The sequence below is a fragment of the Odocoileus virginianus genome, chromosome 5, assembly GCF_023699985.2.
Source record: "Odocoileus virginianus isolate 20LAN1187 ecotype Illinois chromosome 5, Ovbor_1.2, whole genome shotgun sequence".
Classification (NCBI taxonomy): Eukaryota; Metazoa; Chordata; class Mammalia; order Artiodactyla; family Cervidae; genus Odocoileus; species Odocoileus virginianus.
In genome coordinates, this window is record NC_069678.1 from 68718444 (window position 1) to 68741252 (window position 22809).

Here is a 22809-nt window from a genome sequence, read left to right on the forward strand (position 1 = left end):
GTGGTAGTGATGGTGGCTGAAAAACTGTGGGAAAGAAAGGCAGACTTATACCTGGATTATGTATCTATCCCAATTAGAACAAATCAATACCTCCTCCAGAATGGAGGAAGACTGATGATCATTATTAGCTTGCCACCAAGTAGCTAGTTAGTCTGCTCAAGAGATGGTGCCATAATCAATGTTCAGATTGGGGCTCTGCTGTCTATAGATTAGACATTCAGCAGCAGTGACTCAGTCTGTCTCTGTGAGAGGAGCCGGTGCTGTGGGGCCTGGCTTCCACTCTTGACACATAGATACTTGGTTTTTGAGTCCACTGGGCAAGCAGTGTGGTGGCTGAGGACAGAAACCTCATCGCCTACCTGGAGTGAATTGTGATATCCAATTGGTTGTTTAGTTCATTTTCTATAGCAGATGACTTCTTGTGGGGCTAGATATGAGACATCCAAGCAGAGCTGTTGGACAGAAGCAATATATTATCAGGCTATACCAGTATATGAAGTTGACTCCTACTGAATAGTCCCGGACTTTTACCTACTTTGTGGGTATCAGGGATTCCCCAGAAAACTCAAAGGTGTGAACTGGGAAAGAAATTTAGGTATAAAAGAGGTAGGTTACATAATTACTACTAATAAATATGAAATTTCACCTTGGAAAAGATACATGAAGTTCAATTATTGATGTGGCCATTATAAAGTTGCAACTTGTGAATTATTGTGAAGTGGTAAATGGAGGATTATTTGAAATTGGACACAGTTTTATACCAGATATGGATGAGTGTGGCTCATAACACATGCAGTACAATGAGGTAGCTGGTTCATGTTTGAAGTGTGTACATGTGTTACTGTTGTTTGGTCTCTAGGTCATGCCCGACTCTTTTGTGACCCCATGGACTATAACCTGCCTATGGACAGGCTCCTCTGTCCATAGGATTTCCCAGGCAAGAATACTGGAGTGGATTGCTGTTTCCTTCTCCAGGGGATCTTCCCGACTCAGGGATCAAACCCATGCCTCCGGCATTGGCAGGCGGTTTCTTTACCACTGAGCCACTTTGTATATTCCTATGTGGCTTTATTCACCTGGGTGTTCTCATAGCTTACTTAGTGTTTCTTGCAAGACAAAAGCACTCACAAACAAACGTGAAATTGTTGTTATGCTCGAATTGTCCCTAAAATGTCGATCATTTTGGAACAAATTTATGTTTTCAAAAGAAGCACTATAAAAGAACTGACTGCATCTCTACAAACATTGGTTATGTAGCAGGCCTAGAATCTTCTTAAGGTTTATTTCCCATCCTCTGTTGTGCATGTGTCAGAGGGGGGCATCCAGGTGACTTGTCATTTTCTGCCCTGGAATTCTGACTAACATGAGGTCATCAATATAGTGGAGCAGTATGACCTGCCGAGGAATGTCCAGATGATCAACTTACCTCTTCTTAATGGCATATCCAATAGTAAAAGTTAATGGAAAACGACAACAACCAGAGTAAGCCAGGACAAATGATTCAAGCTCCTCAAGAATGAAGAGTTAGATCACACTGTCAGGTAAGGAACCCAATCATTTGAGGTCCTGACTGAGAACAAAGGAAATAAGGAATAATAAAGAAGTTATAAATACCAACTATGGCCTTTGACCCATGAAAGAAACAAGGATGGTAGCAGCTATTATAGTTATTTCTTTGTTTGTTATGAATACATACACATACATACACCCATGCAAATAAATATATATACACTATTTTCTTTTTTTCTTTCTCTCCTCCTTTCCCCTTATTAGCCCACATGAGGACTGATGTTGGTGATTAGTGTTGCAATATGGTGTTTAATTTAGAAAATATTCAGGAGTCGCTCTGATTACATCTGAGAAATTCAAATATATACAGAGCTGGGTGTGGGTGCTGAGTAACCAAAGGGGTGGACTGTGCTGGTTATTAAGCTATGACTGTCTGTCAACTTCAAATCTACTATTTCTTATACTGTTTTGCAATGCTGGGACTGGGACTGTAAAAATGCATTTCTCTGTTATTAGCTGGCTTCATGCTAGTTTCTGCAAGACTAGAAGCCGAAAGAGGGAGAAGGCCTTCAGGTTCCCAGTTTTCTTCCTCCTCCTGCTACTGCTAGCCCAGCACAGCTCCTCACCCTGGAAGCAGTATTTGGCTCAGTGTCAGGCTGTTTCAGTTTCTAAGCTCTTGTCACACTCCCAGAACCAACCTCTTTGCCTCTGAGGAAAAAAGTCCAGAACAACTGTGTTCCCCTCCTTGGGGGTTTGAATCTTGGTTCCAACATCACTGAGCTGTATAAAAGGGTGTATTTGGAGTTGGGAGGCAATGGTTTAATAACCTGTGCATGCTACTTACAAAAACATAAAATATACAAACAATAAGAGCTGGAGAGGATGTGGAGAGAAAGGGAACCCTCTTGCACTGTTGGTGGGAACGTAAATTGATACAACCACTACGGAGAATAGTATGGACATTCCTTTAAAATGCTAGGAGTAAAACTACCTTCAGTCAGTTCAGTCAGTCAGTCAGTTGTGTCCAACTCTTTGCGACCCTATGAACTTCAGCATGCCAGGCTTCCCTGTCCATCACCAACTCCTGGAGTTTGCTCAAACTCATGTCCATCCAATCGGTGATGCCATCCAGCCATCTCATCTGGAGAAGGGAATGACAAACCACTTTAGTGTTTTTGCCTTGAGAATCCCATGAACAGTATGAAACTATCATAATCCAGCAATCCTACTGCTGGGCATATACCCTGAGAAAATCGTAATTGAAAAAGACACATGTACCCCAATGTTCATAGTAACATTATTTACAATGGGTAGGACGTGGAAGGAGAAGGAAATGGCAGCCCCTTTCAGTGTTCTTGCCTGGAGAATCCCAGGGATGGGGGAGCCTGGTGGGCTGCCTTCTATGGGGTCGCACAGAGTCGGACACGACTGAAGCGACTTAGCAGCAGCAGCAGCAGTAGGACATGGAAGCAACCTAAATGTCCATTGACAGATGAATAGATAAAGAAGATGAGGCACATATATACAATGGAATATTACTCAGCCATAAAAAAGAATGAATTTGAGTCAGTTTGAATTTGAACGCTCAAATTAGAGTCAGTTCAGCTCTAATTTGATGGACTTAGAGCCTGCTATACAGAGTGCAATAAGTCAGAAAGAGAAAAACAAATATATATTTATGCATATATGTATGGGCAATCTAGAAAAATGATATCGATGAACCTATTTGCAGGGAAGGACTGGAGATGCAGATATAGAGAACAGACTTGTGGACACAGTGGAGGAAGGAGAGGGTGGGACATGGAGAAAGTAGCATAGACATATGTATACACCATGTGTAATATACATAGCTGGTGAGGAGTTGCTATATAACACAGGGAGCCCAGCCAGCTCTGTGATGACCTAGAGGAGGGGTGGGATGGGGGAGGGAAGGGAGGTTTCCGAGGGAGGTGATATATGTATAATTATGGCTGATTTGCATTGTTGTACAGCAGAAACCATCACAACGCTGTAAAGCAGTTATCCTGCAATTAAAAAATAAATTAAAAAAACATTCCCCAAGTGTTTGTCCTTCAGAAATAACCCCCTCTTGGGTCATAAAGTGAGCCTGCTGACTCTAGAAAGAGGGTGAACTTCTGCCTCTGCTCCTACTGGGGACAGAAAGTACTCTGTTTTTGTGGAAAGCCTCAGGGTCTCTCCAGGTCTGAGAGGGAAATAAGGACTACCTCGGAGGCTCTCTGATGCAGTAACAGGACACAACAGGGCAGGAGAAGACTGGATGCCACTACCCTCAACCCATAGCCTGAGACAAGGAGTTGAGGCAGGGCTTTGTGCAAACCTTTGTTTCCAGCCTTCTGGCAAGCTGGAAAACAAAACTTTCCACAGTGTCCATCTTAATTATGCATGAACACAGTTGATTTGCATATCCAAATATGCACCAACGTGGAGTGAATGGATAATCGCTGCCTGGTGGTTGGCTGCAGAAGAATGAAAAAAATGGGCAAGGCTTGCAATGTCCTCTAACCTGTGTACTAACCTGTCTGATCCATCCCCACTAACAGAACTGTGAGGATTGTGGAACTGGCTAAATTCGAATGTCTTTGCTTTTTTCCCCTTTTTTCTCACTCATTGCCAGGCCTCACCAGCAGCTTCCTTGCAGCCTCTCATACTTCTTGATACCTTTAGATTTTCTTAGCCTTTCAGAGAATAATTTGATGGGTAAAATATCCCACTAGGTCACAATGCATGTATGCACGCTCAGTCACTTCAATTGTGTCTGACTCTTTCCGAACCCATGGACTTAAGCCCACCAGGCTCCTCTGTCCATGAGATTTTCCTGACAAGAATACTGGAGTGGGTTGCCATGACCTCTTCCAGGGAATCTTCCTGACCCAGGAATCAAACACACGTTTCCTAAATTGCAGGCGGATTCTTTACCACTGAGCCACCGGGGAAGTCCCCTGGGTCAGGATGGGCCCTTGGCAAATCTCTGTATTTGCTTGGACCTTAATTTCCCCACTTGCCAACAAGGAATTTGGACTAGATGATCTTTAAAGACATTCCCGGCCTACAAATCCTAAAGCTGTATGAAAGTGAAAGTCGCTCAGTTGTGTCTGACTCTTTGAGACCCCATGGAACATACAGTCCATGTAATTCTCCAGGCCAGAATACTGGAGTGGGTAGCCTTTCCCTTCTCCAGGGGATCTTCCCAACCCAGGGATTGAACCCAGGCCTCCTGCATTGCAGGCAGATTCTTTACCAGCTGAGTCACCGGGGAAGCCCAAGAATACTGAAGTGGGTAGCCTATCCCTTCTCCAGGGGATCTTCCTGACCCAGGAATCAATCTGGAGTTTCCTGCATTGTAGGCGGATTCTTTACCAGCTGAGCCATCAGGGAAGCCCAGAGCTGTACATTATGGACTAAACTGTATCCCGTCAAAATTCACATGTTGAGGTCCTTACCGCCAGTGTTATTTGGTATTTGGAAATGGAGGCTTTGGGATCATGAAGGTGGAGCCCTGATAATATGGGATCTGTGCCTTTATAAGAAGAGATACCAGAGAGCTCCTCTCTTCTTCTCTCTCTCTCTCTCTCCCATGTGAGGACACAGCAAGAGGGGAGCCATCTACAAGCCAGGCAGAGCCTGCACCTGAAACTAAACCCTGCTCCACCTTGATCTTAGACTTCCCGACTCCAGAGCTTTGAGAAAATACATTTCTGCTGCTCAAGCCACTCAGTCGATGGCATTATGTTATGATAGCCTGAGCTAAGGCACTGTGACTCTGCTTTTCTGATCTGGGCAAGTTCTGTCTCCTCCTTGCTCTGCAGTTTTCTCACTGGTAATTGAGGAGTTTAGGTTTGATTAAATTTTATCTAGGGACCTTTCCACATTTGAAGTTCTCTGATTCTTACTCTTCAGTGTCACTGGTGGAATGTACTGCTCCTTCTGGAGGTACTTTCAAAGAATTGAAATAATAGTCTTCTCTTCCCTTTCTTTCCCTTCTCTCTCCTTCCCTTCTTTTCTACTCTTCCTTGCTTCCCCTCCCCCTCCTCCTCCTCTCTCTTTCCCTTCCTTCCTTTTGGTTACAAGTGACACAAGCAAACTTGAATGTAACCATGGAGAGGAATGTTTTGTCCTTAGGAAACCAAAATCAAGGAACAGTCTAACTACCAACATTCAGTAATTGCAGGCATGCAACTGGGTCTTGGGAACTCTAGGATGTAGGTTCAAAAGCCTCCTGCTCTTTTCCATGTTGTAACTTCATTTGCTCTTACCATAGGTCAGTATTTTCCCAGGGTGAGACACATCGTAGGAAAAGTCTTGAGTTTTACATCTGCCTCTAGGAGGGACCAACCTTGGCATTCTGGGTTTCTGTTTCAAAAATCCCAGAAAGGGGAGTTCTTAGCCAAGCTTGGTGCAGGTGCCATCTCTGAACCAATCAGCTGCAGCTCAGAGTCAGGGGAGCTTAAAAACCAAGTCTCACTTAGTGGAGCCTGGGGTGGAGCAGCTCCCAGTGGAAGGGAGCATGTATATACTGATTCAGCATTCCAAGGAATATGATTATCATAATGGAACGGATTTTTCATGGTGGAATATTAGGCCACAGTGAAGGGGTCTTGAGAATGGAGTTGTTGGCCTCAAAGGTTGAGAACAGTTGAGGGGCAGGTAGGAACTATGACTATCTCAATTTTATTCATGATGCAACTAAAGCTTAGAGATTTATTTAAATAATAAGACAATGGTAGAGCTGAGACTGAAACTCAGAGAGTCTGATTTTAAAGCTCATTTTCTTAACCTCTAGGTTATCATGCCCCAGAGCTAGAAATTTCCAGCCATGCTTTTTTTAACAGACACTTATGAGGCATCATGGTAGGTGTGGAAATGAACAACAAAGACAAGATTTCTCTGTCCTGAAAGCAGTCCAGTAAGGATACAAACCAGCATGTAGTCATTACACACAGAAGAATTTTGTACACACAACGAAAGCCTTTCCTTAGTGGTCTGATCTGCTAGAGAGCAGAAAGCACCTGATGAGGACACCTCGAGACCTCGCCTGTTCAGGTGAGCCACGGAGTTATTTCTCTCTAGCCACATGCCAGCTTAAGAACTTCTTGGTACTGAGGAAGCAGACAGGAGGGCTGAGGCTGTGGTCTGTAGAGGGGGCCACACCCTGCCTCTTTGCAGATCGACAGCCACAACCATCATGACAGACTCCAGCTGGGAGGTAGGTACATGGGCATTCATTATATTTTCTGAATCTTTTTTTAATATCTGCAATCTCTCAAAATAACAATAAATCATGTTGCAGGAGAATTTCATGATATGAGAAAATATTCACAACATAACCTTAACTGGAATCAGTCTATTTACAAAGCAATTTATTTATAATATTTCTAATTTGAGGGGGAAAGTAAAAAAGATCAAAATTATTTACCTAAGTGATGAGATTTTTGAATTTTTTTTGTATTTACAAATATTGCATAAGGAGTATGCATTACCTGTATAATTAGGACATAGGTTAGCATAGTACCTAACGTGATTGCTCCAAAGTCTCAAGCTCTTTTGTTTCAGCGTTGTACTCTCCACAAACAAGCACGTGTGATTGCTCCTGATGGTGACTTGACCGCCCGCCATCTTGCAATGTGTCTCTGAATGATTCCTCCGCATCTTTTCACAGCATCTTATGTTCTCTGTCTCCTTTGCTTGAGGGAGTCCAGCTCCATGGCTGTGAAAGGGAGGCCACATTTTTTGGCAGAAACTGAAGCGGAAAGCAGGGTAAAGGCAGATATAAAGATGGAAAGGCTGCAAGAAGAAATATAGCCTCAGTGATTCAGGATGATCATGGATCCATATAAACAAAACGTGCCCCTAAGTGTGCAGAGATGGTGCTTTATGGGGTCTGGAAGGCCTTCACATCTACAAATGTGTTTTATGGTCACAACAGAAACTGCTATTCCCACAACAAGTCGCTATTTCAAGTTCCTCTGTCTTTGCATTCACTCTTCTCTCTCCACCTGTAAAAAATCTAAGTGATTCACTTGGAGTACCTCCGCCGTGAAGCCCTTTCTTGAATCCAGGCAGAATTTACCACACCTTCCTCTGCGCTCCCAGAATGCATTGTATATACCTGATATTTTCATAGTTACTGACGCTAGGTATTGGAATAAACCTATATTCTGCCTCCATACCCCCACCTGAACATGGCCTCCTCAAGGGCAGAAGTGGGGTCTTATTCATCTATGTGTCCTCAGCATTTAGCACCTTGCCTGGCACAGAGTAGGTGGTCAGTTTGGTAGACATGATGTAAAGGCAAGCAAGGAAGTTAATGTCACCTCCATTCAAGAAAGGAGTAAACTGATGCTCAATGATGGATGCCTAAAACCCCTCAGCTAGTAAGTGATGAAGTTGGAATTTGAATCTAGGTTAGTTTGACTGCCAAACCTGTGCTCTTTCAGTTCTGCGATTGATAGTCATCTCCATCACCATGACCATCGTTGTCTTCCCACTGATAGCACTGGGCCTGGAACATAATAAATTCTAGTTGAATGAATAAATTCACTGCTGCCATCATTATGATTATCACTTCCCCTTCTTGCTACCTAATAAAGCTTCTTTCTCACACCTCTTGCCATAAGCATGTATTGACTGTTGAAACATCTAGTACATCTTAACTTCTTCTGTATCTCCTGTGCTGCTAGCTAGCACAGTTTTGACCTGTTGGCACTTAACAATAGACTCATTGACTTGACTTGTTGACCTTCACATTCTAGAATGAGGACATGTGCTCCAACTGAGGACTCAGCACATTTCCAGGAAGAGGGCACACAGCTTGAGCCTGAGGACAAAGCTGTCACTCTTCACATCTCCAGCCAAAAGTTTAAAGTTAGTCTGGTAGGGTAGAAAGAACCCTGAACTTGAGAGCCAAAGCTCTTGGTTTATGTCCTTTTGCGTTGATTTGCAAAGTAATTTTGGACAAATCCCATTATATCTCTTAGTCTGTTTCTTCATGTGTGAAAACAAGAGAGGTAATATTTTTTACTTTCTTCACAGATTGGTATGAAGGCTTATATAGGATCATGTGTGTGAAATTGCTTTCACTCTGGGAAGTCTTCCACATGGGCAAGGCATTCATGTTATTAAAAATAGAGGGAATAGAGCCATGAACTAATGAAATAACCTATCCTCTTCCTACTCCTCCTCATATTTTGCTAAATCATAGATCTCAAGTTCACTCTCCTCTCTTTAGAGTCATCTTGGATTCTAACATCCTTTGATTGTGTGTGCATACACTATGTGTGTGTGTGTGTGTGTGTGTGCGCGCGTGTGTGTGTGTGTGTGTGTGTGTGTGTGTGTATAAGAGAGAGAGAAGAAGAGAAAAACCAGACAAGGACACTTGTCATATTATTCTGGAGTTCTGGAAAGCATGTCCGAAAGGGATCTCAGGATTTGACTGGTACGCATGCAGCTCTTATTTGATGGTGTGCTATTTTAAACAGTTCTCAGTTGGGAGGCTGGCAGCTCTGATTGCTTTTCAGAGCCCTGTCTTTTATCACCATCGTTGTCTTCATGCATAAATCCAGTCTGCATCCCCACCTTCTGTTTCCTTTCTGTCTTTGAGCTGAGAAGTAAGCAAGAAGCAATTTAGTAGCTGGACTGGAGGGGGACTGGGTTACGTTAGAGAGATCCTTGGTTAATTGACTTGTTTGTTTTCAGATGAGTCATGTTCAGTCTGAGTTTTTCCTTAACTAGATGTTGGTGGTGGGGTTTTTCCTTGTTATGCTTCTTTCTTTTCTTGTTTCTTTGTCAAGCATGATCAGTATTGGTTCTGATGGAGCACCAGCCTGACTTTGTAGGGAACTGTCTTTATCTTCTTTCCTGAAATTAGAAGGAAAAATGCCACACTTGGCTGCATTTGGATGAGGGCTGAACTTCTAAATCCCCAGCTGTTCTCTTCCCCAAGGTCAAGCTTAGCCAAATCTTTCTAACCTCGCATTTTCCTGTTTTCCCCACCTCATCTGCCCAGAGATAGTTAAGGCTCCTGAGGGGATCCTTTCAAACAGGTGTTTACATTCTTAAATTTCTAATCTGGATATTTCTGGAAACGGGTAAACAGAGCCTCTGAGTTCAGCAGAAAGGTCTGAGCAGCAGGGGATGGGAAATTTACCTGCAGAGCAAAAGACTGAATTAAGGTTTGGCAGCCGTCAGTTGATAGAGGAACATAAACTGTTGAACACAGCTCCTGACACCTAACTGGTCTCATAAATGTTTATGGGTGAAGGGAGGGGGGGAGAATGGAAAGAACTGAGGGGAGGGGAAGAGGGACACCTCCTTTACTGACTCCCTGTTCACCTGATGCAGATGTTGGATTTCAGAGGTCTCTGTCCATCTTCTGCTCATCCTCTCTAGACACAGACTACTCAAAATGAGCTCTGCACCTGCATCACCTAGGAGCTTCTTAGATATGTACACTGTCAGGCCCTACCCCAGACCCACTAAATCAGAATCTGCATTTTAACAAGATTTAAATGCCCATGAACACATCTACCCTTACAGCTTCCAGTATGTGTTTGCTGGTGACTTCTAAACATGCTTATGTAACCCTGCTGCTCTCAGAAACATCAGATTCACATCTCTAAATGCCTACTGCCTACCTGACCGTCTTGCTTGAAGCTGACATGGGGTCATGTCAAACTTTATAGGACTAAAAGACAGCTCTTGAACCTCGGAACTACTTTGCTATTTTTTCTTTTCTCCAGAAACATCACTGACCCCCACAAAGATCCTCAAGCCCCAAATGTGCATGTTACTTTTCATTTCTCTCCTTTCCTCACCTCCACATCCAATTTACCAGCTGGTCTGATGCATTATTCTTCTAAGTGTCTATTCAACCCTCTCATTTCTCTATTCTCACTGCTGTAGACCTAGCCCCAAACACCCATTTTTGGTTTGAATTACTATTCCCTTCCATTTTATCCCCATTTCCCAAAAGAAATTTGCCACTAAAGAAATCCAACCTTTATCTCTTCACTTCACTGTTTAAAATCTTCCAGTGGGTTCCTATTTCATCTAGAGTATAATAAAAGGAAATCATTATTTCAGTGAAAATTTCCCAGGAGGTCTGTGGCCTAGCTACATCTCTGACCCAAACTTGTATATTTGCCCACTCTCCTATTGGGCTCCACCCACAGAGCTTCATCTTAGGCCTTCCGTATGAGCTATTCTCACCATCTTGAATGTTCTTTCATGATCTTACCATACTAGTTCTGTTAACTCAAATCACAGCCCAAATGTCATCTCTTTAGAACAACCTTTCTTGATCATGTAATGTAAATTTGCTTCAGTTACTTTCCATGATAGTCACCTGCATAATACTCATCACTGATTTTGTAATGTTTGTTGTTTCATGCACATAAGTATATTTTTATATTTCTCCCTTTGAACGTAAGCTGCTTTTAAAAAGATCTTCAATGTCCTCTACCAGCTGTGGTGTTATGACACACAAACAAGCAAGATTCCTACAGATTTTAGACAACATGTAGACCAATACTATCGTTATACTTGTAGATTATTGAATAGGAGCTTTGCTGGTTGCCCAGGATTGTCAATGAGAACCCAAAGTTCATGTCAAAGGGAATCAAGTGCCAAGTGAATAAGGGCAGATACTACTTTGAGGACCTTGGAAACGTCAATGTTTTTCCCAATTTTCATCTCTGTCTATTTCTACAAACCTTGCATAAATAAAAGACTGAAGAGGAGAGGAGGATGCCCAGAATTAGAAGTTGCTGGCTTGGGAGGAATACTGTGGTCTTTTCTTTCCCTCTCTAGAGGCTATTCTCTCCAGCTAAGTGAGGAAATTTCCAGGAGAAGTATTACAGAGATTGGGGTGCTTTCAAGAGGGGAGATTGGGATCTCATTTTTGGTTAAACAGTTTATCACTACAGTGGACTGGCTTTCTAAGCAGGGTGCTCTTAAGATTCTGCGTTTGCCTAAGATAGAAGCGGGCTTCCTTAGCGGCTCAGTGGTGAAAGAATTCACCCACCAATGCAAGACATGGCTTTGATCCCTAGGTTGGAAAGATCCTTTGGAGAAGGAAATGACAACCCAGTCCAGTGTTCTTGCCTGAGAAATTCCATGGATGGAGGAGCCTGGCAGGCTACAGTTCATGGGGTTGAAAAATAACTAGACACAACTTAGCAACTAAACAACAACAAGGATGGAAGCATCACTTGATTTTATACAACATGGAGGAAATGAATGGCAGCCTAGAGTTAGTCAAGGAAAAAAGAGGGAAATAGCCCTAGGTAAGAGATTCTTATACTATACTATACCCTACCATCCCAGAGGAGGAAGGGAATGGGGGGAGACCATACAAGCCTTCTCTTCACCCACAAGTTCCTCGTACCCAGGCCTCCTAGGTCAGGAGTGAGAGGAAGAAGTGAGCATCAGGTCGGGGTGAGAAAACTGATCCAAACCTGGCTGACATCCAAACCTGACATTTTAATTCATGAAAGTGACCAGGAGAATCAGAGGTCTGTAGGACAGTTATTAAGGGGTAGATTCATCTAAACTTGAGGGAAAAGAGTGATGAGAGAAAAATAAAACTCTTCCTTGGTTGCATTCCATCAAGTTCAATCTGGTCAATAAACTAGCTGCAAATTTCCACTGATAGCCTACAAAGTATCCAGTCCACCTAGAGATAATTAAGGATTGAACCATATAACCTTCTCATTCATATTTACCACTGTATAGTAAATCTGAAACTGAACTGTTCCACTTTTCAGGTGGAGACTGGCTGGTGAGTTTGCTAAAGGCTCTTAGAGGGATTGTATTAAGGAAAACTGAGTGATACATTTGCTTCTCTATTTCCTTTTAAAGTTTGTTTGAAGTCTGTATGAAATGTTCTGACAACCTGGGAACATTTTAGATCAGAAACCACTTCTTTATTTATTATTAAATATTTAGTTTCTCAAATAAACCACTTACAAATATTTATTTTTACTTTTGGCTGGGCTAGGTCTTCATTGCTGCACCCAGGCTTTCTCGGTGAGCGTAGGCTACAGCTCTCTAGTTGCAATGTGCAGGCTTCTTATTGCGGTGGCTTCTCTTGTCATGGAACACAAGCCTGAGGGATTGCAGGCTTCAGCAGTTGCAGCTCTCAGGCTCTTGAGCACAATCTCAGTAGTCGTGACACATGGGCTTAGTTGCCTCGTGTCATGTGGGATCTTCCTGAACCAGGGATCAAACCTGTGTCCCCTGCATTGGCAGGCAGATTCTTAACCACTGGACCACCAGGGAAGCCCCATAAACCAATTTTTATTTCATAATTTCTTATCACACCTAGGAAAGGACCTGGCATACAGGAGACATTCAGTAACTATCCATGCAGTTAATGAGGAAATGAATTTATTGATTCAGTTTGATTATTATAGCCAGGCTTTGCCCAGGTGAGATTTTAGATGAGGTTAATTGAGGGTAGGGAGGTTAGGATGCACATTCCAATGATGCTATTCCCCGGCTGTATGAATGTGGGCAAATAACACATTTTTCTGAGGTTTGTTCTTCCCACCCATAAAGTAGCAACATCTATTCCTATGTCACAGGTTGTCATGTGGGTCAAATGAGGTAGCACATATGATAGCAGTTATCCTAACATCTGTTTCTTTAAAAAATTTTTTAAGTTGATTTGTCGTATTTCCGTTTTCACTCAGTTCAAGAAATTTCCTTTGATTATTTATTTATTTTTTGGCTGCAAAGCATGTGAGATCTTAGTTCTCTGACTAGGGATCAACCCCCCACCCCTCCTGCAGTGGAATCTCAGAGTCTTAACCTGTGGACCTCCAGGGAAGTCCCCAAAACATGTTTGTGAAGCTGTGGAATAGAGCACAATCTTCCTGGAATCTATTGTCCGTGATGGTCTGACAAGCATCCCCTGCTCTCTGTTTCTCCCTCCTCCTCTGTGTCCTCCTAGATTATGAAGGCAGGCTGAATCCGCCCTCTCAGACACATGAGAGACACGTGTGAGTAGGCCGAAAGACCTTTAAGAAAAGACCAATATTTGCATATCTATTATAACTACTCACTGTTCGACTTGTTTCATTACAATTTCTATTTGGATAATATGTAAGGTCAATACTGTCACTGTTCTGGAAAATTCACTTTTTATTAAAGCAAAATGCACTGTATTTATAGAGATAACACCTTAAATGCTACAAGAGAAGGTGCACCAATTACACTGGTTCCCTCGATGGAGCAGGTTTACGTGCTCCATGTTTTATAATGTTACAAGAAGAAGGATCTTTGCTTGTATCGGTGTGTCTCAAGTGTTATCCTTTGGCTGCATGTAAAATAGGATCGATGCCTTGACCATCTTTTTTAAACCTGGGAGCACTGAGATAACCACATTGAGAAAAGGAAAAGGAACAACTGAAATAAGGAAGATCTGATGTCTGCACCCTGACACCCATTTATTCCCACTGCATTTCTATCAGTTTCCTCATGAGCAGCTTGCTTGTCTCTCCCATTAGAGCTTGAGCCACCAGATAACATGTACAGTGTCTGGCACCTACTAGAGGCTCAATAAGTGTTTGTTTAAATGAGTGGAAATGAATGCCTGACACAAAGCAAGAGCTTGGTAATGGTCTGTTGACTTGTTTTTCTCTTCAGGAGATAAAATGGCAAATGAAGGAAAAATACCTAGACTTCAAGCCAGGAAATCCTGAATTCAAATCCTGGTTTTTATTGTTTACTAGATATGTGGCAGTTTATTTAGCTCAGTAGAATTCAGTTTTATTTTTTCATTGAACACAGGGAACACTTGTAATGATTACAGTTCCTGGCCCACAGTAGATAAAAAATGCATTATAATTCCCATTCCTGTCTCCTTCTTTCTTTTTGACTAACAAAGAAGAAAGTAGAATTGTTGGTATTTTCTTGTCATTCTATTCTACCTATGTTGACAAATGTAATTGAAATAGGAGAAATCTTTGTGTGTGTGTGTGTGTGTTTTGTGGTGTTTTCTACAAAGGCTTTAAGTTTGTTTTCTTTTGTTTTCCCCATCCACTAATTTCCAACTCAATGAACAATTGACCAGTCTTGTTATTTTGGTATAGTGAAGTCTAGGGTTCCTAAAGCAGGACCTTACACATAACTAGAGTCTGTGACAGAACTAGTTTGAAGGTAGCAGTGGGGTGCTTTAATTATTTTTAGTATGTCAAGAGGTTTAAGGGAAGCAATGTTTACCTGTTTTGAGGTTTCACTTGCTAACTCAAATGTCAAATCTATGTGTGTTTGCTTGGAAGGAAATCAATTCGAAACTATAACTTTGGTTATTTCCTAGTGATCAAGACCTCAATAGATGTTTTATTCTGTTTTGAATCATTATAACATGGGAATATGTTTTCTTTATACCCTAAAAATGAAGTTTATTTGAGAAAATAAATATTTCAAAACATGGAATTCATGAAGTGGGCATGAATGAAGAAAAGGACCTCTGGAAAAAGAGTTGTCTGAATTTCCTAGGATAGAACCAGTATTGCAGCATGATGTAACTCCAGACAGTGGTGTTTACTAGGCTACAATGTGATGGCGCCTCTTGGAGTTGGATAATGTGTCAGTCTCCATCAAACTCATTTTTTTTTTCTTCTGGTAGTCTCTTATTACTGTGCTAGAATAAGGTAGAAAGAGCAGAGTTTGGAGAGCTAGAACTGGCATGCATTAGCTGCTGCCCTTTATCAAATCTCTAAGCTCTGACTCGACTTGTTCATCCCTAAGTGGCGGTTCCTTTGTCTACAAATGTTAGATACACACCTGATGTCTGTCTACTCAGAGTTTGAGCACACGGATGGGTAACTAATTCTATTTCTTCATCAGCATTTTTCAATCTTCAATAACTCATTTCTTAGTCTTGCTAATAGGAAGGGGATTACAGGCTTAATTTCAAGTATGGCACTTGGATGAAGATATGAGCATGTACACATGGATCACCTTTTTCCAGCACAAATGAATTCAGAGAAGGCAGGGAGGTTTCTGGGCACAAAAAGAAAAATGAAAGTTTCCGGAGAGGAGAGCAGTGCTTCTCGCGTGTGTCCACTGGAGGATGTGCCTTCCATATGCTATCACAGTAATCCTGTGCGTCAGGACAAACTGAGACATCTCTGGGATCAGTGGGTGCCTTGGACAGGCCATCAGTAAGGCATCCCTTTACACCAATGAATTTAAAGGACAGACTGGTGCTACAAGGGTGGAGGAACAAAGAAGGAGAACCAGTGATGGGTATGGCCAATTGCTCCTATTTTTCTGAACAATTTAATAGTTTCCCTCTGGCCCTGAACTTGCAAGCCCCCCTCTAATGGCTTCCTCACTCATGTGCCCACATCTAGGAACAGCCCTGAAGTTGCCCAGGTACACCCTCTTTAGAAGTGTTCATCCAGAAAGACTATAGCGGTCCCTTTATGGATCTCAGCAGCCCCACTCCTTCCCAAGAAGATCACAATCGACCTTCCTGCCTTGTACAGTGTTTCATGTTATGAGCATTCTGGTTAAAGTTCTCTTGCTTTTTAGCAGTGTCTAGTGTGGTCCCTGCTTTCAGAGTTGTTACAGATGAATGAGAAGGCCAAGAGCTAGTTTATTCTATGACCCATCTTTGAACTTTCTCAGTTGTTTCTTATATTTGACTCTTTGAAGGTTGGGGCCATGATTATATCTAGGCTTGTGCAAGAACCCTGCTTAAGTTTAAGGTGTGAGCACCTTTCTTTAAAAGTATACCTGTTTCCTTGAAGTAGTCAAGTCCAGATGTTGAGCTCAAGAACTTCATTTTGGACTGGTCTTGGATAGTTACTGCTGACAACTGATATTGACAACACTTTTCCTAAAGGCACTTCCTCAGGCCCCTTGGCTTGCATCCTGGGTATAGGAATATGATTCTAAGGGACTGGGTACCACTTCATGGAACTAACAGAAAATCAAGGATTCAGGCTAAGGAGCTCAGATACTCAAACCAAGACCAAGGTTCTAGCATAGTCAGCATCCTCATGTTATGTGCCACTAAGATCTTGGACTCACAAATTTCCCCTGAGTAGGAACAGTTAAAGTTTCTAAAGACTTGAGTGGGCTTGAACTGCAGGTGGGGTGTAAGGTGCCCCTTTGGAAGTGAAGATGCCTGTGGAGTGTGAACCAGATTCTCTTCTCACTCAGACCCTGTTCTGAACTCACTTTTCCATAAAACTTCCCCAGATGAGCTGCAGCCAGCCAACCACTCCAATCTCCCTAACAACATCTTGATGATCTAAATCAAGGTTAGCCACTTTTCTGAAGTTTCCTGCCAAGTCTTCCTTTGTTCATTCTAATTCAGGGTCTGAAAACCTTTCAAGAGTGGCGTGCCAAAGACTTCATTTATTCACTTTAATTGAGGGTTTCATGTGCCAAAAAATGTTCCAACATGTGTAAAGTTCCATTGTAGTGTGAAACAAAAATCACTGTATAACCACACCATTAGAATCACAGAATCAAAATGCTGGATTGAGTCCAAAGACCTCAATTTAATCATAGGGAAACTGAGGCCTCAATAGGACAAGGGTTTTACCTGAGGTCTCATAACCAAGTTAGGGGCAGACTCAAGATCTTCCATTTGAAGCCCACTTAATCTTCCATTTTCTTTTTATTATATCACTGTCTGTTTTTTAATAGCAAATTTGAGCCTCAGACAATACAATATCTGCTGTCAATAACAAAAAAATGAAAACCTGAAACAAATTCAGGAGGGCTTTTTTTTTTGGTAATTCTTAACAAGGATTTCTCCAGTATTGAGAGACTTCTAGCCTCATGTGATTTAACTGATCTCAGGAGAAGGCTTTGATTTGGTGGAAAGAACATAGATTTCCTCGAAAGTCTCATAGACTGAGTTTGAATTCAGTTCAACCACTCTTATTTTGTAGTCTTCAGTACATTACTTAACTTCTTTGTGACTCAGTTCATTCAAAGGTAAACAGGGAAAAATTATAACCTCGTAGAGCTGTTAGAGGGTGTACTTGTCAGGGTTTTATAGGAACTAGAACTCACAATTGGGTTGTTCCATAGATAGAATTTAATATAAGTTGGTCATGGGCTGGTGGAAGGAGCAACATAGCAACCTGGGGAAGGTGAAGTAATCCCAGGGTTTGAAAGGGTAGGAAGCCACTGGACTAAAGGCAGTGTGTAGAGCCTTGGTTTCAGAGCCCAGTGTTAGCCAGGACCTGGCAGGCTGCCATTCCTGGGGCAGGCAGTCAGGACCAGGAGGTATTAAAGAGGCTGCCTGGCAGGAACTCAGATCATGGTTCGAAAGGTTTACTTCGGGGCTACAGCCAAGACTCTGCCTAAAGCAAAGAGGATGAAGTGAGAAATGCTCGTGACTACTCTTTTCCTCTCTTCCTCCAGTCTCCCCTCCCATTGCCTCCAACTAGCTAAATCTTGCCTTTTGGCAATGAGCCTTGGGCTTGAAGTTGGTGAGGGTTAGCCTCCCTGTGGCAGAGAGTGGATTGGAGAAGGGTGAGAACTGTTGCTGAGAGCAAACAGGAGTTAAATGATTTCCTTCAAATTAAGCATGGTACAGGAAGGATTTTTTTTTGCAAATAACATCTTACATAGTATCTCAATACAGTAAATAGATACAAATGGAGCTTCTCTGAGTAAATAACAACTTCTCCAGAAGGATATAGGTGGCATGGGGATGTAGAAAAGCAGAGAAAGCCCTTTGAAATACAGTGATTCTTTCCAATCATCAAGCATATGTAGACATCCTGTCTACCATATCCTGTCATGCAACCACCAGTTTGATGAGCTGTAATGATAAGAAGCTCATTTGATTGGGTTACAAATAACATTCCTATCCTAGAATCTCTTACTAATGAGTTATGTGACAATGGGCAAGTCACTTAACCTCACAAGACCTCAATAGTCTCCTGTAAAAATAGTTAGCCTCCTCCCCCTTGTGGCAATTATTGTACTCCAGGACACTGGGCTGAACCTCAGAGGACTGTCCTTACCAGATGGTTCAGAATTTTTTTGGTCCGAGTGTGGTAACTGTCAACTGCCCACCAAGATCAAGACGGCTGAGTGTGGCTTCCCATGTGCACCCTATTCATAGTAATCATCACCATCCCCTGTGTTTTAGGAAATGCATCTCTATTACTTATTTGAGTTTCCCTGATAGCTCACTTGGTAAAGAACCCACCTGCAATGCAGGAGACCCCAGTTCAATTCCTGGGTCAGGAAGAGCCGCCAAAGAAGGGATAGGCTACTCATTTCAGTATTTTTGGGCTTCCCTTGTGGCTCAGCTGGCAAAGAATCCGCCTGCAATGCAGGAGACTTGGGTTCAATCCCTGAGTTGGGACGATCCCCTGGAGAAGGGAAAGGCTACCCACTCCAGCATTCTGGCCTGGAGAATTCCATGGACTGTCCACGGGGTTGCAAAAAGTCAGATATGACTGAGCAAATTTCACTTTCACATTCACCACATATTTAATCTTCAGACAATTCCATGAATCATTTGATGAAATAGATGATTTTGAAGCACAGAGAGGTTAGGTAAGTTGCCTAAAGTCAAACAGTTAGTAGGCAGCAGACTCAGGTGTGAATTGAAATCCAACTCCAAGTTTAGTCCTTTCACTTATGGATGGCCCTCTGCTCCACCAGTGTGCCTGCTGAACTCTTGAGTTTCAAATGTTTCCACACATGATATTCATTTTTTCCTTTTAACAGGAAGTTGCTCTTGTTTTCCCTTATGTTTACGTGAGGATGCTTGAGGTATAGTGAGGCTAAATGACTTGCCCACAGTTGGGATTCCCTGGTGCCTCACAGGATAAAGAGTCTGCCTGCAATGCAGGAGACTTGAGTTCAATCCCTGGGTCAGGAAGGTCCCCTGGAGAAGAAAATGGTACCCTACTCCAGTATTCTTACCTGGGAAATCCCATGGATGGAGGAGCCTGGTGGGCTACAGTCCATAGGGTCACAAACAGCTGGAAACGACTGAGCAACTTCACTTTCACTGTCACACAATTCATTAGTAAGAGGTTCTAGGACAGGAATGTTACTATTTTTAACCCAATAAGCTTCTCATCACTAGAGATAATCAAGCTAGTGGTTGCATGCCAGGATATGTTAGAACAGATGACTACCTATACTTGATGATTGGAAGAATCATTGTATTTCAAAAGGCTGTCTCTGGAACCCAAGTTTTTTTCTTTTCTTTTCATTTTTTTTTTCCAATTTTATATTTATATTCTATAATTGTTATGTGTGTATGTGTGTATTTGGCTGCACTGGGGCTTAGTTGCAGCATGCAGGATCTTCCATCTTTGTTGTGGCGTGTAGGACCTTCAGTTGCATCATGTGGATTCTTAGTTGGGCATATGGGATCTAGTTCCCTGACCAGGGATCGAAACTGTGAATCCTGTCTTGGGAACACAGAATCAGCCACTGGACCACCAGAGAAGTCCCTGGAACCCCAAGTTTCTGAAGAACGTTATTTAGAGAAGCTCCATTTTTGTCTATTTCCTGTATGGAGATACCATGTAAGATATTATTTGCAAAAATGGTTTCAGGGCTTTAAAACTTGAGCAAATTGACTGAATGGCCTTAAAAATCTTTTTTTTTTTTTTTTTTTTAAGCTCTGATCACACAATACCATGAAATAAGAAGCACCGAATACATTGTTATTAAAACTTCCACATGGGGGTCCTGTGTGGGGGATAGGATCCTCTCATAAAAGCTGAATAAACAGCTATTTTTTTAGTTCAGTGGGTGATGGCACAGGGCCTTCATTTCCTCTCTGGCCAAGGAAAATTGTGATCAGGCTGCAGGCTGCCTGCCCATTCATCTGCAGCAGGAAATGGATTTAGCGTCTGCATGGGCTGGACTCCTGTATTTATCATCGAGTTAGGCCTAATCAAAATGTTTTCCGTTTCACCTGGCAAGTGCAGAGAGCTTAAAGGAGGGTCTGAGCGATGGCAGTGGGGCCCCATCACTTTCTCATCACTGAGCTGCAGTTGTTAAACGTCTCATTCTTCCTCAGTGTCTCACTCAGAGCTGAGACAGCCAGTCTCTCCCAATGCCCCTCCCCAGCTCCCTAGCAGCTGCTCTTGGCAGCAGCAAAAATCTATGGAATTGACCCAGGAAGGGGCGGGAGGAGGGCAGATCATGACCCAAGGAAGGCTCAAGTCAGGGGTAAAGCTCAGAACTGATAAATGAAATGAACCTCCAAGGGGGAGCCTTCTTGGATAATGAGGGGCTGCAACCTCCTGGGATTGGGGGAGGATGGAGAGGGGAGGCCAGAGGTCCTCTTAAGCAATGGCGGGAGCTTAGGAGGGAGATTGGAATCACTGTGCTCCCTGGAGGAAAACAGAGGTGGGGGAATGGGCTGCTGATTAGAAAGAAAAAGTGACAGCCACGCAAAGCTCCGAGTTGGATTCATGCATTTTTTTGCCGGGATGCGGGGAGGAGGGTTCTTGACAGCCCCCATTAGAGAAGGAGAAATGGAGGGAAGTAAGCATTGCTCTGTTAGGGGAACCCCCAAGACTAGGGACAGGAAGAGCCCCTGCTGAATTCATTACTGAGGGAGTCCTGTTTTCATGAGAAAAACAATGCAGAAATTCTTCCACTTTGATGCAGCAAGTTCTGATTTGGACTGTACCAGAGTGAAATATCCCCATGTGGCTTTCAATATCCAAAGCAGACATAATTCTTTTGCTTTGCTGATGTTATAGGTGGCATGGGAATGGTGAGAAAGCAGGAGCCTGAAGCTGAGTTTGGTTTGCCTGGGAAATGAGTTGTTTCAAGTAGCAATTAACAGTACTCAGAGAGTCCCTTGGACAGCAAGGAGATCAAACCAGTCAATCCTAAAGGAAATCAACCCTGAATATACATTGGAAGGACTGATGCTGAAGCTGCAGCTCCAATACTTTGGCTACCTGATGTGAAAAGCCAATTCATTGGAAAAGACCCTGATGCTGGGAAAGATTGAGGGCAGGAGGAGAAGGGGGTGACAGAAGATGAGATGGTTGGATAGTATCATCCACACAATAGATATGATTTTGAGCAAACTCTGGGAGATAGTGATGCACAGGGAAGCCTGGCATACTGCTGTCCATGGGGTCACAAAGAGTTGGACACGATTTAACAACTGAACAACAACAACAAAGATAGGCCAAGCACTGTGGTCCTTGTTTTAGGGTGATGGAGAAAGAGCCACGGATGTCTTTTGAGCAGGGTAGTAAGGAGATGAGACCTATGCCTCAGAAGATAATCCTGACAGCCTGGTGGAAGAGGGGTTGAAGGGACTGAATGGGACTTTTTACCGTTTCATTCATGGATGAGCAAATGTATCTATTGGACGCCAGGCAGGGAGTCCCTTAGAAGCCAGTCACAGCAGTAGTGTAAGGGAAAGGTTAAGAGCTCCAGCCTGCCTGGAGAAGATTGGTGAGGGGGTGGTTGAGAATGAGAATATTTTGAGTGTTTGATGACAGCCTAGGTTGTGCCCAACACACATCACCTCATTTTACCCATGCAACCATCCAGCGAGATAGATATTAACATTCCCTGTTACAGATGAGAAAACAGACTCAGTGATGTTAATTAACCTCTCAGCATGACTGCAACCAATACACACACTTCATCTGCCAAGAAAAGAGAAAATCTCCCTTTTCCATCCACTCACCTCAGGTTGACATCATTTTTCCTCTGGAGACAAGAGATTTTTACATCCAGAAGGCCTTTTTGACTACCTTGTTCTCCCTTCCCCATTTTAGGGAAGAGAAGACTGAGGCAGGGAGTAGAGGCAGAGACAGCTCAGGTCTGACTCCTCTCATTCTCCGTTGTCCGTGTGAACCATCCTCTCATCTGAGGCTCACACTGTGCTCCCAACAGGCAGGAAATTCACTTACACCAATTATGTTCCTGGAGCAGGGCTGATGTCAGATGATGTGCAGAGATGATGTGATTGTCTAGAATCCATCCTGTTCTTCTCCACCCCACTGGGACACCAGTGTCATCTTTCATTACTTTTATCTCTTATGCTTGATGATCTTCATCTTTATCACCACAGATACTTTCTTTATATTACCTACTGTGTGCTCAGGAGCCCCCTTCTTTAATATCAATTAATTTAGCCCTTACAATAACTTTATGAACTGAGCAGCATTATTATTTTTTGCCTATATTCATTTTATTCTATAATTCTTTTCTTTATTGAAGTATAGTTGGTTTTACAATGTTAGTTTCAGGTGTACAACAAAATGATTCAGTTACATAAATACATGTACATTCTTTTCA

The 22809-nt window shown here is 42.6% G+C and overlaps 1 long non-coding RNA gene across 1 annotated transcript in view; it reads left to right on the forward strand.

Annotated features, from left to right (window-relative positions):
- Positions 1 to 6119: 6119 nt before the first annotated feature.
- LOC110145789 (uncharacterized) overlaps positions 6120 to 22809 on the forward strand; it is a 51186-nt gene continuing 34496 nt past the window's right edge. Inside the window, exons 1-2 of the long non-coding RNA XR_011487584.1 lie at positions 6120 to 6174; positions 6311 to 6570. This is a non-coding gene — a long non-coding RNA (uncharacterized lncRNA). The remainder of the gene's footprint in view (positions 6175 to 6310; positions 6571 to 22809) is intronic.